Source organism: Equus caballus, chromosome 31, assembly GCF_041296265.1.
Source record: "Equus caballus isolate H_3958 breed thoroughbred chromosome 31, TB-T2T, whole genome shotgun sequence".
Classification (NCBI taxonomy): Eukaryota; Metazoa; Chordata; class Mammalia; order Perissodactyla; family Equidae; genus Equus; species Equus caballus.
The window spans coordinates 11,291,543-11,309,324 of record NC_091714.1 but is presented as its reverse complement, the minus strand read 5'-3'; the positions used below and the strand labels follow the sequence as shown (position 1 = coordinate 11,309,324).

At 43.4% G+C, this 17,782-nt stretch overlaps 1 long non-coding RNA gene across 3 annotated transcripts in view; it reads right to left on the bottom strand.

The window, feature by feature from the left end:
- Window positions 1-17,782, bottom strand: part of LOC111771391 (uncharacterized) — a 99,874-nt gene that overhangs the window by 70,699 nt on the left and 11,393 nt on the right. For 2 of the 3 annotated variants that reach the window (XR_002805198.2, XR_002805197.2), the window contains 2 exons: window positions 3,747-4,001; window positions 420-2,182 (listed from right to left, as the gene is read on the bottom strand). This is a non-coding gene — a long non-coding RNA (uncharacterized lncRNA). Of the gene's footprint in view, window positions 1-419; window positions 2,183-3,746; window positions 4,002-17,782 lie in introns of those variants that run through there. The other variant, XR_002805199.2, reaches the window with a different exon arrangement.

Here is a 17,782-nt window from a genome sequence, read left to right as displayed (position 1 = left end):
CTTGGGCATCACAACCCCTCCCCATCCCTCCACACCAACACACCAGACTACTCAGAGTGTAATGATGTTTCCAGGTAACATATTTATTTCTTACAACAAACACTCAGCTATTCTCCCCTCATTTTGAAGTCCCTGCCTCTGGGTTCCTCTGTGCTTTGGTGCTGGCAGCATTGGAGAATATATATTTTGCTGCAGCCCTTGTGCGCGGTACAAGGCTATGGTGAAAGCAAACGGATTCTCCTTGTCTGGGATATTGATGCCGTGCAGCAGAAAGCCAATAAGTGCATGACCTTGTTCCACACACAAATACGTTCTTTTAACGGGCTTTTCCTCTAAGGCAGCAAGTCCGCACTGGTAGGGAGAACAGAATGAATTTTCCTTTTAAGAAACGTGTAAGACAGTACTCGTTTTTCCCAGCCTTTTTTTTTTTTTTTTTTTGCCTTTTATTTTCAGCTTCGTAAAATACACTTGTAAAAGCGTATCCCTTTTTGCACATAATGATATTAGCAAAGCCATCTTGCTGAAGGGTCTTCCTCCTGGGGCTGGGGGTTTGGTTCTATCTGCTGCTGGGAATGGACCCCAGTCACAGAGATTCACGCCAGTTCAGATTCTTATCAGTTACATTAGAAAGACCATATTTCTGCCTCTGTTCTTATCTGACCTCTTGACTTCATCAGACACATGGATATATGGATAGACAGAAAGACAAATAACGAGATGTTACAGGTCAATAATTGCTTTCCAACCAATGCTATAATTAAGAAAGCACAGGTTTGATTTTCCTGCTCCTACATAACTCTTGTTTAGGGTTGTGCAAAGTTAAGACTGATTTACGCCACAGCACACCACGAACAAAGCTTTTGTGGTAGAGAAGTGTAGTCACAAATGTTGTGTTTCATCTATGTATATATTAATAAGTACTTAGCTTACAAGGGATTGCCCCTATGGCCTACAATGGGACCTAGCATCTCAACATTCTACACTCACCAGACACCCACTATGTGCCAGGAACTGTGCTAGATGCTGGGCATTCAAAGATGGATAAACAAGAAAAAGGAAAAAACTCAAAAAGCCTGCAATTCAAGGGGGAGTGCCACACAATGAGGATTAATGAAGGCCATTTTTTAAAACTGTTTGAACATCATTCTATGTTTCAAGCTGAAACCCACTCCTTTCTCCCTCCACCCATGAATCAGTCAAGAACAAAAGGAAATGATTCTGAGTTTTTTCCTTTCTTTCCAAGCACCTTGGGAAGAGCCAGGCATAGAGCCAAAAAGGAGGGGGATTTTGCTAAGGAAAAACACCACCCTGTTTGGCTTTGTTGAAAAAAAAGGAAAGAAAGAAGCAACTGTACCATGTATTGAGGCTCGAATGATATATATAGGAAAAGAGTGTTTTTATGGATAACCGCCATGGGCAAAAAGCAGATCTAATCAAAAGCACTACAGATGTGGATGTCCCTGGCCTCTGGGAGAAGGGAACTCATACAAGGCTGGGTTTCTAAGTTTTTCTTCTTCAATTCAGCAGAGGGTAGACAGCCTTACAATGCATAACATATTCCTCACAGCCTCCCTGTCCCCCAGAAAAAAAAGGAAAAAGAAGACTCATCACGAAGACAAATCATTAATTCCAAATTAATTCCAAACTAATAAAATTCCGTTATCTCCATCACACAGGTGAGTTGTGGTGTGAATATCCATGCGGTTCCATATACATGAGCTGCCAGGAATTGTCACGCTAACCCCTCTCCCTTCTAGGAGCCCAGGAACAGAGTCTTGGCTTTGGGAGACAAGGAGGCTAAGATAAATTATCCCCTCATCTTCTTTCTACCCATCTGGCCAGGTCCCCCTTTTGTTTCCCATCACAGAGAATGATGACACGTTGATAAGCGCCATAGGAATGAACAGTTAACTGGGAGGCCGCCGCAGCCTTCGTCCTCTAGAGGGCGCTGTATACTCCAGACGCAGGACGCCCAACCAAGGTCACTTGCGTTTGCCTGTTCTCCCAGATCCATTTTTTGAAAACTCTAAACATGGAACAGACCTGAACAGGCAGGAGTGGGAGAGGGAGCTGTGCGAGGAGGCAGGGCCTGGCTCACAGGGGCCGAGGGAAGAGAGGCGCTCTCCTAGGTCGTGCTTCCGGTGGCAGGAGATGCTTATGCTAACTGGCTCCAAGTTCTGCCCTGTGTGATGGGAAACAATAGAACATATACCGAGGCAAAACCAGACAGCAGGAGAGGGAGCACCTATATGATTAAAGACAGTCCTGCCCAAGGAGAATTCTGGGTATTGGAAGGGAAACTACAAGATTCCAGATCTACCAGGAAACTTCCTTACTAGACCCCAAATGGATGTGTTTTAAAACCAGATCCAGACTCAGCTGTTTCACAAATTTCCCTTGACCATCCATCAAATAATCTGGCAGCAATGGCTAATAATCGTTGCACACCTGCTGCATGCCAGGCACTGTGCTATGAGTTTACGCCTCCTTCCCTTCTCGGAGCGCCCCTCTGGCTTAAGTGCTATTCCACCCCACTTACAGATGAGGAAACAGAGGCTTGGAGTGAAAGCTTACCCGAGGTAACCCAGCCAGCAATATCAGAGCTGGGATTTGCACCCAGCTGATCGGACCCCAGGGTCCACATCCCTAACTACCATGCTCACTGGCCACTAAATGCCATGCCTCTAGAAACAGCCAGAGAAGCTTAATAGCCTTCTAAACCCAAATACTAAAATCCAGCTTGGTTGAACTCCACCAGCCCTACCAAGATGGTAGAGTGAGGATGTCCTCAATTGTCTATTCTTTCTTGTTTAGCACATGCCAAAAGGTGTGGAATATGAAAAGAAATTAGACTTGTGTGAGAAGTTAGTGAAATCTCTATTAGAAAAATAAAATATGTGCTAAGGCTAGGAAATGTCTCCTAAAATTGTACTAAGACCCAACATCCAGGATAGTCCATAGACTTGTGAACCAATTGGAGCCCACTGCAGACAGTGAGAACTGACCCAGGCTGGGTCCATGAAGGCAAACTCAGTCCCACTCTTCCATCTTTGTCAGTCGCTCGGTGACTCCAGTCTCATCCCTCTGGTCTGAATCCGGTCCACCACCCTCCCACATGGACCTCCGTCACTCCTTCCCTCTTCACCTCAACAGTTCAACACATCTCCCTCCTTTTGGTTTTTCCTTCCACTTTATCAAAAGAGATGTTTTTCCTCTTTTTCAAAGCTAAACTCTCCTACCTCCTCAAATACCTGGATTCGACAATTTTTCCCTCTTGCACCTTCATCTGTCCTGCTTTCACCCTCTTCCATTCTGCTCACAAACCCGTGCTACCTTCTCACCTTACTAAATACAATAAATTAGTGGATGAAAAATTTACAACCTTCCTTTCACCCATGCTCCTCTTTGTAACAAGGTTTACGAAATTTGCTCAGCCATAAAAGTCACCTGGCCCTTGTTAATTATATAGCTTCCCAGGCACTTTCCCCTAGGTATTCACCCAGCAGGTCTGAGACAAGGCACAGGAATCTGTGTGACTGGGCAAATTTGGGAAACACCCACTCCAGCTCTCCCTTCTGTGTCTGCACACTGTGAACACAAGGACTACAGTCACTGTCTAATTCCTCACCTCCCACTCACTCTTAAGCATATTGCAAAGTTCCCACCCTAATAAACTTCTCTCCTGTGGGTATTTTGTAATGTGACAACATCGCCACATTGAGCTACAAGTCCCAGAGTTTCCTAACCTGTGTGGTTCCAGGAGAGGGCCGGCCACTCAGAGAAATCTGCATGAGATTTGTAGAGTGGGCATGAAGCAGTAGGCTTACTCTCTGATGGAGTTTGGTGGAGGGCTCAGGACCTGCTGGCTCAGTGTGTTGACATGGGGTACAGTTGGGCCCACAGCTCCTCCTCCTGCAGGATCTTCTCCTTTAGCTTCTCTGAGTCCTGTACCAACCGCATGTGCAGCTCCATGGCAAGAGATCACAGCTTCTGCAGGTCACCTGTGTCAACAAAGTTGGAGGTGGTGAGAGATAGATGTAGGGTCCAGTTTGTCCTTGATTCCTCCTGCTCGCATACAGTTTTTCTTCCCAACTTCTGGCCCCCACCAGACACAGAGGCAACGGGCTTCCATAGACGTCTCCATACAGTCCAACCACTGTAAGAAATCCCATATGCGTGCCACTCACAGCGCTTCTGCTTCTCTGATCGAACCCTATTTGGTGTAGATAACGATACTGGAAGTGGTTCCAGGGGCATAGAACCTTAAAGATGGGCTCTTTGACTTGGAACTGGTTTATGTAGAACTGGTTCTCTGATCTGATTAGACCTAAAGGCATCAATGGCTTTGTCACCAGTGGCAAAGGGGACACTGGTAGCCTGTAGCATGCAATGGCAAAATATTCACAAAATATTCACCTGTAACACCTGTTATCAAGTGTCTTGAAGACAAGGCTTTGCATGATCAAGTAATTGCTCCCATAATAGATTTTGGTGCCAATAGAGAGTACAATGGAGTTGGTTGCTTTTAAGAGTACTAGAGAACTTAGCAAAAGAAAATGATAAATCCGGGGCCTCTAATTCCCTGTTTGAAGTCTGGGGAAAGGACCACAAAACTTCCAGGACTGCCATAAAGGAGCTCTGGTCTCCTCTAGCCAAGATTTTTGAAAACAACAACAAACAAACAAAACCCAAGCCCAGTCTTAAGGAGTGCTGAATCACAAAGCAAATCGAATTCACAACCTCACAGGATCTTATGTTAAAATCATAAAATCTCTTACGTTTAATTATACTAAAATTGTTACGTGTATTTTACCAAAACAAAAAATTTTTTAAAACAAAATCAAAAAACTGCTCCATCAAATGAGTCCCTCTTCGAACTATGATTCTCAAACTTTTTGAATTGGAGGAACCTTTTTTTACATCATGAATCTCACCCCTCACTTTCCTGCCGACACACACATAGAAACACACAATGGTAGTGTACTTGTAGTGTCTTTAGAAGGAGAAAATAAATAAGGAAAAGTAACATAAAAAAGAAAAGAAAAGAAGATGAGGGCATTGATTAGGGTCCTGAAAACTTGAGATAGTTTCTGCCAAACCTTATTTGTCAGCGGAAGCAGCCCATCCTTCTTGTCTGAGTTTTCTCTTTCTGGGCTCTTTCTGTGCCTGAGGAGCTACATAGTCTCCACTGAGGCCATCGTGAATTGCTGACTCTCCCAGGACCTACCCATACACCTCTCACTGCTTCTAGACCTAGGAGCAGACTCAAGTCCTGACAGGCCTCAGGAGCTAACGGACAAAGTGTGACCCGTGAAAAGGTGCCTTATACACCAAAAGAACTGACAGAGTTTGTGAACTTTTATTAACAGTATCCTGGGGAAAGCATTGAAGAAGGAATCCTACAGGTATTGGATCAGGATGGAAGGACATTACTGGATCAGATCAAATTCGTTGATAGGGTGCCCTAAGCAGAGATTCTGGATTCACTGTGCTAACTTGAGCACCTGGGAGTAGCTCTGACGGTTTGTGTCATTCGTTTCCTGAAATGTAGAAACAAAAGTGGCCTATATGGAATGAAGCTGAAGTGCCAGAACTTCCTTAGTAAACTTTAAAAGATATCCAGAGGCTATGAAGGTTCAAGGCTGTGGAGTGGACTCATTCTATAAGACTTGGTCTACCCCTCTCCAACTGTGGCTACCAGGAGGGTTTGAGCTCTCCTTTCAGCAAGGCTGTGAGAAATGATCTAATTAGGAAAGGCCTGGCCTCCTTGAAGAGCTCTGTCATGGCTCTTCTCTGCAAGCCAGGAATGACGACGGGAACTGCTGCCATCAAACTACTGAATTCACTGGGGATAAGGGTCCTGGAGTGGTGGGGGCCTAAACGCAGAGGCCAGGTTACCATATTGGGCAGGAGAGCCAAAGCAGTAATCAGAATGGTTTGAACCATCAAATATTTGGCCTTGACTAGTTGACCTTGGTACCTGTAGAACTGAAATAGACATACAACCTACCAGATCTGATGGTGAGAAGTCTGACTTGAATCATGACAATGAGAGTTGCGGCCCCTCAACCATTTCCTAGATTTGAACTAGCTCAACAACCCAGAGCCCCTTGAATGAGGGTAGGCTGGTTCCCCTTGAGTAAGGTCCCAGCTACACAGCTAATAATCCACTGATACATCTCCCGAAAGTCTGCTGCAACTCCTAATTGCCAAAATGCATGACTGTAGGCTACAGCACCTGACACCATGGACCACCTCCCCTTTGAAACTCCAAATCCTTGGCATCGCTGGCAGTGGACACTTCTGCTCTTTCTGCTGCAACTCTGACTCTCTCCCAGGTTCTCCTTCTTTCTAATCCCTAACTGTGAGCATCCCTACATTTCTATCCTGGTCTCTTTTCTCTTCTCAGTTCCTAAAACGCTTACTTCATCAGCTCCAAATACCCATATTTCCTCCATGTAGAGACTCCAAACTTCCCTTTGCAGTCCCAATTTTTTCTCTGGGCATCCTCCCTGCCTAGCAATTAGCTAAACATCAAAGATCTGGATGTACTATTGCCACCTCAAAATCATTCCTATCTGCTGTGGACTGACCATTGTCTCCCTAAAATTCATATGTTGAAGCCCTAACCCCTAATGTGATGGTATTAGGAGGCGGGGCCTTGGCAGGTAATTAGGTCACGAGGGTGGAGCCTTCATGATTGGGATTAGTGCCCGTATACAAAGGACCCTAAAGGGGCTGGCCCAGTGGCCTAGTGATTAAGTTCACGTGCTCCACTTTGGCGGCCTGGGGTTCACAGGTTCGGATCCCGGGTGCAGACCTACACACCACTCCTCAAGCCATGTTGGGGTGACATCCCACACACAAAACAGAGGAAGATTGGCACAGATGTTAGCTCAGTGACAATCTTCCTCAAGCAAAAAGAGGAGGACTGGCAATAGATGTTAGCTCAGGGCCCATCTTCCTCACCAAAAAAAATAATTAATAAATAAATAAAAAGGGCCCCAAAGATCTCCCTGCTCTTGTTCCTGCCCTCTTTCCACCATGTGAGGATACAATGAGAAGCTGGTAGTCTGCAACCTAGCAGAGGGTTATCACCACATCCTGACCATGCTGGCATCTTGATCTTGGACTTCCAGCCTCCAGAAATGTGAGAAATAAATTTCTGTTGTTTATAAGCCAACCAATTTGTGGTATCTTTTTATAGCAACCCAAACTGACTAAACCAATATCATTTCTCCTTCTATTTCCCTATCAATAATACCACAATCTTCCCATCAATCAGACTTGAGACATCGAGTATCCTTGACTCCACCTCTCTCTTCCCTTCCCACATCTAATCACTCACAAAATCCTAGCAATTTGATTTGTGCAGTTTCACCTTTGTAGTACCAGAAACACAATGCAAGCTCAAATCCGTGTTGTCACTGGAGGAAATATAACAGCTTTCCACTTCCATTCTCTCTCCCAATCATCCAGCCCGCTCTTCTTAATGCATGCTGTGTTGGGGCGTGTGCACGTCCACTATTCAAAAACCCTCCATGATTCCTACTTGCCTACAAAATAAAGTCCAAGCTTCAGAATTTAGTGCATTTGCTTTTAACAGGCCCTCAACTACCATTTTTCATGGTGTGACATTATCAGGCCTTTTTCACAACCAGCATTCCAACCAAACTCTACCATTCCCTGAATATGACCCACACATTCCCATTTCTACGTCTTTATTCACAACATTCCCTCTGGCTGCCATGCCTTCCTCGTCTCCACCTGTTCAGTTATCCCATAAATACTCTTGAACATCTCTCTCGTGTAAGGCCCTGCACATATCAGGCCCTATTCTTCCCTTGGGTTGCTTAGAATCTAGCCTGTGGAAATCCTGTGAATCCTACAAGGCTAGTCTACATGCCACCACCTCCACGGACTCCTCCTTGGTCTCCTGGCCAAGGTGACCGCCTGACCATTGCACTGTTTACCTCACTCATGGTATTTACCGAGCTAGGTGCTAGTCATTCATCCCTCAGGGCCTTCGTAATTCCTGTTGCCTCTGCCCAGACTCCACATGGCCAAACCCCTCACTTCCTTCACTCTCTCAAATATCACATCCTCAGAGAGTCTCCTCTAGCCACCTTACCTAAAATATCCTCCAACCTTTACCCTACTTCATTTTTCTCCCTTGAAATGATCAGTACTTTAAGTGTGTGTGTGTGTGTCTGTAGTTTGTTGTTCGCGTACTGTGCATGTGCATCTCCACCAGTGAGCTACAAGCTCTATAAAAACAGGGGTGCTGTATCCTAGAACAGCCCTCTAGAAACAGCAAACACCTTTCCCTAATCTTCCCTCTCAACTTCACAAAGAATACACAACTATGAAATTGTAGTTCACCTGTTCTTTGAGCCAGATCAAATTCTTAGACAGGGCTTCCTTTCCCCAATAATTATAACCACAAGCAGAAAGGGAGAGAGAGATGCATTTATGCTCTCCTGTCCAGCTCATTGTTTTTGAATTTTTTCTTTCTGAGTATATCTAAAACCACCACCGCCCTCTCCCCAAGCTTAGCAGAGGTTAAAATAAGAATTTGATAAATGTCTCTTGAATGAATCTCCCTCCCCAAGAAGCAACCTCTTGTAAATCTTGTCCACTGCCCAGTATCCTCCAGGTGGTCTGGAATATTGATGGGGCTAACCACTGACCACAGTTCTCTTTTAGGGCAGCTGCCTTCAATAGGGACCACCACAGTCCCTTCCCACAGAACAGCCAAGGGACCTGGGAGCCACAAAAGCAGAGAATGATAGAAGCAGGAACAAAGATGCTCAGCCCCACGTCTGCCTGGCTTCAAGGCAGAGCCACCCCTTGGTGTCTCATTAGCTCTAGAAGAAAAGAACACTGAGAGGGGGCCTCCCCCACCTCCTGGGTTCTCCAGAGCCTTTATCCTTTCGTTTTGTTTGTCGCTTGGAGTCAGTATTTTTTAACCATCACTAACCGGATAAGAGGGCTCTGTTGGAGCTTCAGTTGTCCTAGGTGGCAGTGACAGCGTGTTCTTCCATGATGTGTCTGTCTGAGAACAGCAGATTGATCGCAAAGGTGTATTGTCCCTTCCTCTTCCCCAGCATGATTGCAAACACCCAACAGAAAAGGGAAGCCTTGATTTCTCTAACGCAGTGGTACAGCACTACTGTCAGACCAAACTCAGAAAGGCCTCTCATGAAGGCTTCCCAGGGAAGCCCAGCCTGGCACTCCTGGGACGCCAGAGCAGAGCATGTCAAGACGAGGCTCTGCAATTAAGGCTTTCCACAAAACAACAAAGTCAGGACAATTCCCTTTCGTGACCCTGCAGCATCAACCATCTTCAACCCCTTTATTCACGGCTCCTCGGAAGGCTCCTTGTTAGGTGTCTGTGGTCTCCATGACACATGGGTCCCTCTGGTACACACCTCTGTAGCTTCATCACCAGGCTTCCCATCAGCCAGTAGGTCCCTTCCACTTCTCTAATATTTGATCTGAATCTATGACTTAATTATCTAGCCTCGATTGACTTCATTCTCCACAGAATCAGGCCAACTGAAGATTGCCAACCCAAAGAAGCCTTGCAGCTCCTCAGCTGTGTCTCTGAAGGGAATAACAGCCTGTCCCTTTCAGACCAGTCACTGGAGTTCTCTGGGCCTGGGTTCCCTTATGAACAAAAGTAGGGAAGTAGATGAGTTGGTGGCCCGAACCCTGGCTGCATATTAGAATCATCTGGGGAGCTTGTAAACCAACTCTGGGGCTTGGGACCCTCCTTCCCAGACCAATTAAGTTAGAATCTGGGGGGAGGGGCAGAGGCCACAGCCCTATATTCTTTAACAGCTCTCCAGGGGTTCCTAACACACAATCAATGTTGGGGAGCAAGTGCCAGATTGGACGATCCCTCAAATCACTTTAGCACCAACCTCATTTTCCTCTGCAAGGCCCCCACGATGCACCATGAACAGCTGCTGTTTGAGTGACTGGGCGTTGAGAAGCATCTTGAACAATGGCCTGCTCTGGAGTGAAGGGAAGCCACAAGCCAGTGATGTCTTATGTCCAAAATAAAAAGTTCAGGTACAATCAGAATGGCCTCCTCAGAGGACTAATGGGTCCATGGGGAAGGCAGGATGGGATGTCTCTAGGATTCTTCCTGGACCCATCTCACCAAGCAATGCCCAGAAGAGATAGTCATCAACCTATCGTTAAGGCAGCCCTGCCTTTTACAGGCCACCTCAAGCCCTCACTGCAAAGGCCACCTTAGGAGCCAGCCCCGTGGCCGAGTGGTTGAGTTTGCGCGCTCCGCTTCGGCGGCCCAGGGTTTCGCTGGTTCGGATCCTGGGCACGGACATGGCACCGCTCATCAGGCCATGCTGAGGTGGCGTCCCACATAGCACAAGCAGAGGCACTCAACTAGAATATACAACTATGTACTGGGGGCTTTCAGGAGAAGAAGAAAAAAAAAGAAGAAGATTGTCAACAGATGTTAGAAAAAAAAAACAAGGCCACCTTAGTCCCACCTCTCCTTAGTGCTCTCTTCCTGGTCTCTCTCATTCAGTCATTCAACAAATACCTATTAAGTGCCTACTAATTTGCGGAGGCACTGTGCTAGGCCCTGAGGATACATATGTAAACAGAAGCAGACAAAAAAGAAAGGAGACAAGAGCAAGGGAGATGACTCAAGGTGCAGGGGTTAAGGTGAAACAGTAAAAAGGAGGTCAGGCCAGGCCTCGTTGATGTGATGAAATTTGCACAAAAACGTGAACAAGGTCACCTCTTCCTTTCAACGCTGCCCCACAGCTCTGTTCCACATGGAATTACACATGGCCTCATATTGATATTATTTCATGTGTTAGTCATTTCCTCCATCAAATCTTCTGAATCTACTCAGCACAGAGCAAGCAGGACGCTGAGTAAAAAAACTCTTCAAGATGGAGGAAAAAAAGGCAGAAATAAGGCTAAAAGGAGCATCTTATCTTACTATCTGTAATATAATCCATTCTTCTCATGCACACACCCTCAAGGTTTGGGGTTCCACTTTTAGATGGAATGGGCTTAATTTCAAGGACTCGTAGCATTTCAGAATAGAAGGAGACCCTACAGATCATCTCACCCAAATCCCTCATTTCATAGGCGGGGAGCATGTGGCCTGAAAGTCTGGGATTCTCCCAAGTGGGCGAGTGGCAGGCATTCCCCCCAAAGGTCACACTGTGGCTGAATGAGTGGTCACTGTCACTTAGGAGCACCACGGGCTGCAGCACCAGCCAGGGTCACCCCTCACCCGATCGATGACTGCTTAAAAAAATGCCGATCCACAGCGACACGGCGGACACAAGGCCAGCACAAGACGTCCCAACATCCACACGCCTGATTCCTCTGTGCTCGCCACAGCGCCAGAGCTTCTTCCAATTCCCTTCAAATCCAGAAATTTGGCCAAATCAATTTATAGAGCCGAGTTTCTCAATGTGCTGTTTTTCTGTGATGAGCCTGCCTGTACCTTGGCTTCTCTTTCAAAGGAAACACAGACAGAATTATTGCTTCCAATGAGCAGTGACTTTATAATAAAACTGAAATCTACCACAGTCTTTTCAACCTTTGGTAACCCATGGTCCCTCTGATAAGCACAAAATCTCTCCTTGAGCGTCATTAAAGTTGCAAAAGAAACAATAAACCTTGGCTAAATGCAAAACAGTAATTTTTTAAATGCGTTTTTATCTTGAAAGACGCTTCAACTTAAAAATCATGGCATATTAATATAAACGCTAAGTCTGCTTGCTTACTTGCTCCCTAGCTTGTTTAGGAGGAAATAGTCAGATTTGGTTTTTTCATTTTCCAAATAAAAAGTACCATAATATTGACAGGGCTTTTCCAAAGTGACACAGGGTCTTATTATTAGGTGTTAACAGGAGAAGGCAGTGCTGTATTTTAAGCTATGATGACCTAAGAGTTAAATGATGCCAGAAAACATAGCAGTTTTTGGAATGAGCGCCCAGCTTGGAAACGGGCATCATATTTTTAATTCAGATAATAGGGGCACTTGGCAGGGACAGTTCGCCAAGTCTGCATGACTTGATTCAACAATCACGAGCTCAGAATCCTCAACCTAATTCTCAAGATTAGTGAGATCTTAGGGTCTGTCTTCAGCATCATCCGTGAGCAAAGCGGAAGAAAGATGAATGGAAACCGGGTATCATGTGTATAGGCTTAAAAGAGAAAAGGTTTATGTGTCTGCAGTCTGCCAGAGGCTTATAATAGAACCTCAAATAATAGCTAAGCATAGAAATAGGCAGAGGACTGGAGTTTCATCCCCTGGAGGAAGAAATCATGATATTGTCAAGTAGTGAGAAAAATAAAAAATTGAAAACATTACCAACAAGAATGTTGGACTCAATGGCAGACTGTGTTACACTTTGTTGTCCTTTGTATTCAAAGATAATGCGCCTGACAGTGATTGTTCTCTGAGACTTAGAATGTGGCTTAAATACCAATGGGAAACCGAAGAGTCTTTTCCATGCTTCATAAGTTGTTCCATGGTTTGCTGCTGCCTTGTCACTGTTTGTTGCTCTGCTGCTTAGATTCATGGCTAACCTGAAGCCTGTGGTCCAAGGAGAGAGCTCCTTGTGTGCTTCCTGCCCACAGTGGGGGGATCAGCTCATGGCTGTGTTTTAACAGAAGTTGATGCTTCAGGATGCCACTCTTACTGTAGGAGGAACATACCCTTTTCCCCCCGAATAATCCAGGAACCAGTGGAACATAAGGATGATGATAAAATGGCCTTGAGTAGACAGCATGGGCCAAGCATCCAGTCCCACAGCTCTGCCCAAATGAAGAGCTGAGCTTCAGAGAAGAGAGTCCCTGACCACAGCTGCCATTTCTCAAGCACCTATAACAGATTTACATACACGATCTGACTTAATTCTCACAATTGTGCCACATAAGGATTATAATCTTCATTCAGAGATGAGGACCCTGAGGTCCAGAACACTTAGTTGTCAAGGATCAAAAAGCTCATAAGGAAGACTTCCGGTCTCCAGTCTGGTTTACAAGGAGCTTAATGTCCCCACTCTGTCCTAACAATCAAAAACTGAACAAACTGAAAAATCAACAATTTTGCTTAGATCCATCAAAGAAGCGAGGTCACATGGCAAACCACTGCCCCCAAAGTTGGAGACACACAAGCAAATACAGAGAATCACAATGTACCACAGGAGACACCATGAGCAGAAAAAGCCACAGAAACCAGAGCCAAGGTGGGAACCCCAGGACTGTAACTGACAAATGGCTGGAGGCTCAACGTGGACGAGTTCCAAAGTCGAAAACTCCAAGGAGACCTAGTCATAAGAGGAAACCCACACTTCTGTGAGTTTTGTCAACCAGGTCTTCATAGTATCAGAGAAAAATCCCCTTGTGCTTCCATCAGGAAGAGGGGGAAAGAAACCATTTTGAAACATGCCAGAGCATTCTGTTCTTCTTAACAAGTCTAGCCCTCAGGAAAAACTATTTCACCAGAGCCTAACCAACCCGGGGGAAGGGAAATACCAACTCTACCTCACTCAAGCCCTCCAAGTGGGAGAAGGGAAATACCCAATCCAGCCCTCTCTAGACGCCCTGTCCCACTTAAGGAGGGAGAAAACTGAGACTCACTCTTGAAGTTCACAGTCCAGGGGCTCAGGCTCACCAAAAACAATGAGACCTACAGAACTGCCCCTCCCCCTACATCTTATGACCACATTCCTAAGTTCCTATTCACTGCATTCCTTGTACCCTATGTATCATGTCCAGCTCTAAAGAAAAAATTACAAGGCATACTAAAGGGCAAAAAACACAGTTGGAAGAGATTGAACGAGCATCAGAATCCAAGTCAGATATCACAGGAATGTTGGAATTATCAGACCAGCAGACTTTTTAAACTATGATTAATATGCTAAGGGATTTAATGGAAAATGCAGACAACATGGAAGAACAGATGGATAATGTAAGCAGAGAAATGGAAATTCTAAGAAAGAATCAGAAAGAAATGCTAGAGATCAAAAACACTGTAACGAAGCTGAAGAACGCCTTTCATGGGCTCATTAATAGACCACACATGGCTGAGGAAAGAATGTCTGAGCTTGAGGATGTGACAATAGAAACTTAAAAGTAAACAGACAAAAGACTGAATAAAAACAGAATAGAATATCCAAAAACTATGAGACAACTACAGAAGGTATAAGATGTGCATAATGGGAATATCAAAAGGAGAAGAAAGGGGCCAGTCCGGTGGTGCAGCAGTTAAGTGTTCACGTTCTGCTTCAGCAGCCCCGGGTTCGCCGGTTCAGATCCCAGGTGCAGACATGGCACCGCTTGTCAAGCCCTGCTGTGGTAGGCGTCCCACACATAAAGTAGAGGAAGATGGGCACAGATGTTAGCTCAGGGCTAACCTTCCTCAAAAAAAAGAAAAAAGGAGAAGAAAGAGAGAAACAGAAGCAATATTTGAAGTAACAATGACTAAAAGTTTCCCCAAATCAATGTTAGATGCCGAACCACAGATCCAGGAATCTCAAAAACACTGACACCAAGCAAGATAAATGCCAAAAAAGAAAATCTCACCACTAGGCATATCATATTCAAAGTTCATAAAATCAAAGATAAAGAAAAACCTTGAATGAAATTGAAGGAAGTAAAAATCATACCTACAGAGGAGCAAAGGTAAGAATTACATCCAACCTCTCCTCAGAAACCATGAAAGCCAGAAAGGAAGTGGAGTGAAATATTTAAAATGTTAAGAAAAAAAATCCTACCAATCTAGAATTCTATACTCTGTGAAATTATCCATCAGAAATGAAGAAGAAATAAAGACTTTCTTAGACAAACAAAACTGAAGAAATTTGTTGCCAGTAGACCTGCCTTGCAAGAAATGTTAAAAGTAGTTCTTCAGGGGCTCGCCCTGTGGCGCAGCAGTTAAGTGCACACATTCTGCTTTGGCAGCCTGGGGTTTGCTGGTTTGAATCCTGGGTGCAGACATGGCACTGCTTGGCAAGCCATGCTGTGGTAGGCATCCCACATATAAACTGGAGGAAGGTGGGTATGAATGTTAGCTCAGGGCCAGTCTTCCTCAGCAAAAAGAGGAGAATTGGCAACAGATGTTAGCTCAGGGCTAATCTTCCTCAAAAAAAAAAAGTAGTTCTTCAAAGAGAAGGAAAATGATATAGGAGAGAAACTCGACTCTATATTAAAAAAGGAAGAGCAGTGGAGAATGAATGAGTGAAGGTAAAACAGAAACTTTTATTTTTCTAATTTTTAATTGATCTGACACATAACAGTTTGTTCAAAATAATGGCAACAATGTACTAGATTATGTATGCTTATGAATAAGTGAAATGAATGACAGCAATGATACGAGAGATGAGAGGGAGGAATTAGGAATATTTTGTTACTATAAAGTACTTGCACTACCCATGAAGTGGTATAGTGTTATTTGAAAGTGGACTTGGACTAATAGTAAATGTATATAGCAAACTCTAGGGAAACCACTAAAAAAAGTTTAAATAAGAAGTATAATTGCTATACTTAGAAAGAAGAGAAACTGGAATCATAAAAAATACTAAATTAAAACCACACAAGATATAAAACATGTGAAAATCAAAAATAGAAACAAAGAGCAAGGGCAACAAATAGAAAACAGTAACAAAGTAAAATTAAAGTAATTAAGTAAAATTAAGTAAAATTAATCCAACTATATCAATAACCACTTCAAATGTCAATGGTCTACATACCAATTAAAAGACAGAGATTGTGGGCAGGGCTGGTGGCATAGTGGTTAAGATCACATGCTCTGCTTCAGTGGCCCATGGTTCATGAGTTCAGATCCCAGGCACAGACCTACACACTGCTCACCAAGCCAGGCTGTGGTGACATCCCACATGCAAAGAGGAATATTGGCATAGATGTTAGCTCAGCAACAATCTTCCTCAAGCAAAAAGAGGAAGATTGGCAACAGATGTTAGCTCAGGGCCAATCTTCCTCACCAAAAAAAAAAAAAAGACAGAGGTTGTCAGAATGGATCAAAACCCAAGATAACTATATATTATCTACAAAAAAAACACTTTAAATATAAAGACACAGACAGTTCAAAAGTAAACAGATGGAGGAAGATATACCAGGCCAACACTAATCAAAAGAAAGCAGAAGTGTCTATATTAATTTTAGACAGAGCAGACTTCAGAGCAAGGAAAGTTATCAGGAATAAAGAAGGGCATTACTTAATGATAAAGGGGTCAATTCTCCAGCAAGACATAAAAATCCTTAATGTGTATGTATCTAACAACAAAGCATCAAAATACATGGGGCAAAAACTGAAAGAACTGTGAGGAAAAATAGATTAATCCACTGTTACAGTTGTTGACATTAGCACCTCCTTATCAGAGATATATAAATTTAGCCAGCAGAAAAATCAGTAAGGACATAATTGATCGCCACAACACCTTCAATCAACTGGATATAATTGACAACTATAGGCGACTTTATCAAACAACAGCAGTTTGCACATTCTTCCCAAGCTCACACAGAACATTCACTGAGATAGACCACATACTGGGCCATGAACACACTCTAACAAATTTAAAAGAATAAAAATCATACAGTGTATGCTCTCAGATCTCATGCAATTAAACTGGAAGTCAATACAAGAAAGATGGATAGAAAATCCCAAAATACATGGAATTAGACAAAACACTTCTAAATAACACATGGGTCAAAAAAGAAACATCAAGAGAAATTTTAAAATATTTTGACCTAAGCAAAAATGGAAATGCTACTTATCAAAATTTATGCGATGCAGAGAAGGCAGTACTTAGAGGGAAATTTATAGCACTGAATGATATATTAGGAAAGAACAAAGATCTAAAATCAAACATCGAAGCTTCCACCTAAGGAAACTAGAAAAAGAGGAGCAAATTAAATCCAAAGTAAGCAGAAGAAAAGAAATAATAAGAATTAGAGCAGAGATCAATGATGAAATTGAAAACAGGGAATCAATAGAAAAAATCAACAAGCAAAAACAGCGGTTCTTTGAAAAGATCAATAAAAGTGATAAGCCTCTAACCAAGCTAACTAAAGGAAGAAAACAAGAGAAGACACAAATTACTAAAGCAGAAATAAAAGAGGGGACATCACTACAGATTCCATGAACATTAAAATGATGATAGAGAAATAGTATGAACACTCTATGCCCACAAATTTGATAACCTAGATGAAATGAGCAATTCCTTGAAAGACACAATCTGCCAAAACTCACACAAGAAAAAATAGACAATCTGAAGAGGACTATCTCTACTAGAGAAATTGAATCCATAATTAACCTTCCAAAATGGAAAGCACCAGGGCAAAAGGGTTCACCAGTGAATGCCACCAAACATTGAAGGAAGAAATTATACCAATTCTCTACAATCTCTTCCAAAAGATAGAAGCAGAAGTAATACTTCCTACTTATTCTATGAGTCCAGCATCACTCTAATACCAAAAGCAAAGACATTACAAGAAAAGAAAACTACAGACCAATATCTCTCAGGAACATAGATGTAAAACTTTTCAACAAAGTATTCACAAATCAAATCCAAGAATGTATATCAAGAATCCTACACCACAACCAAGTGGGATTTATCCCAAGTATGTAAGACCAGTTCAACATTTGAAAAATCAATCAATGTAATTCATCACATCAACTAGCTAAAAAAGAAAAGTCACAGGATCATATTAATAGATGCAAAAAAATCATTTGACAAAATCTAACACCCATTCGTTA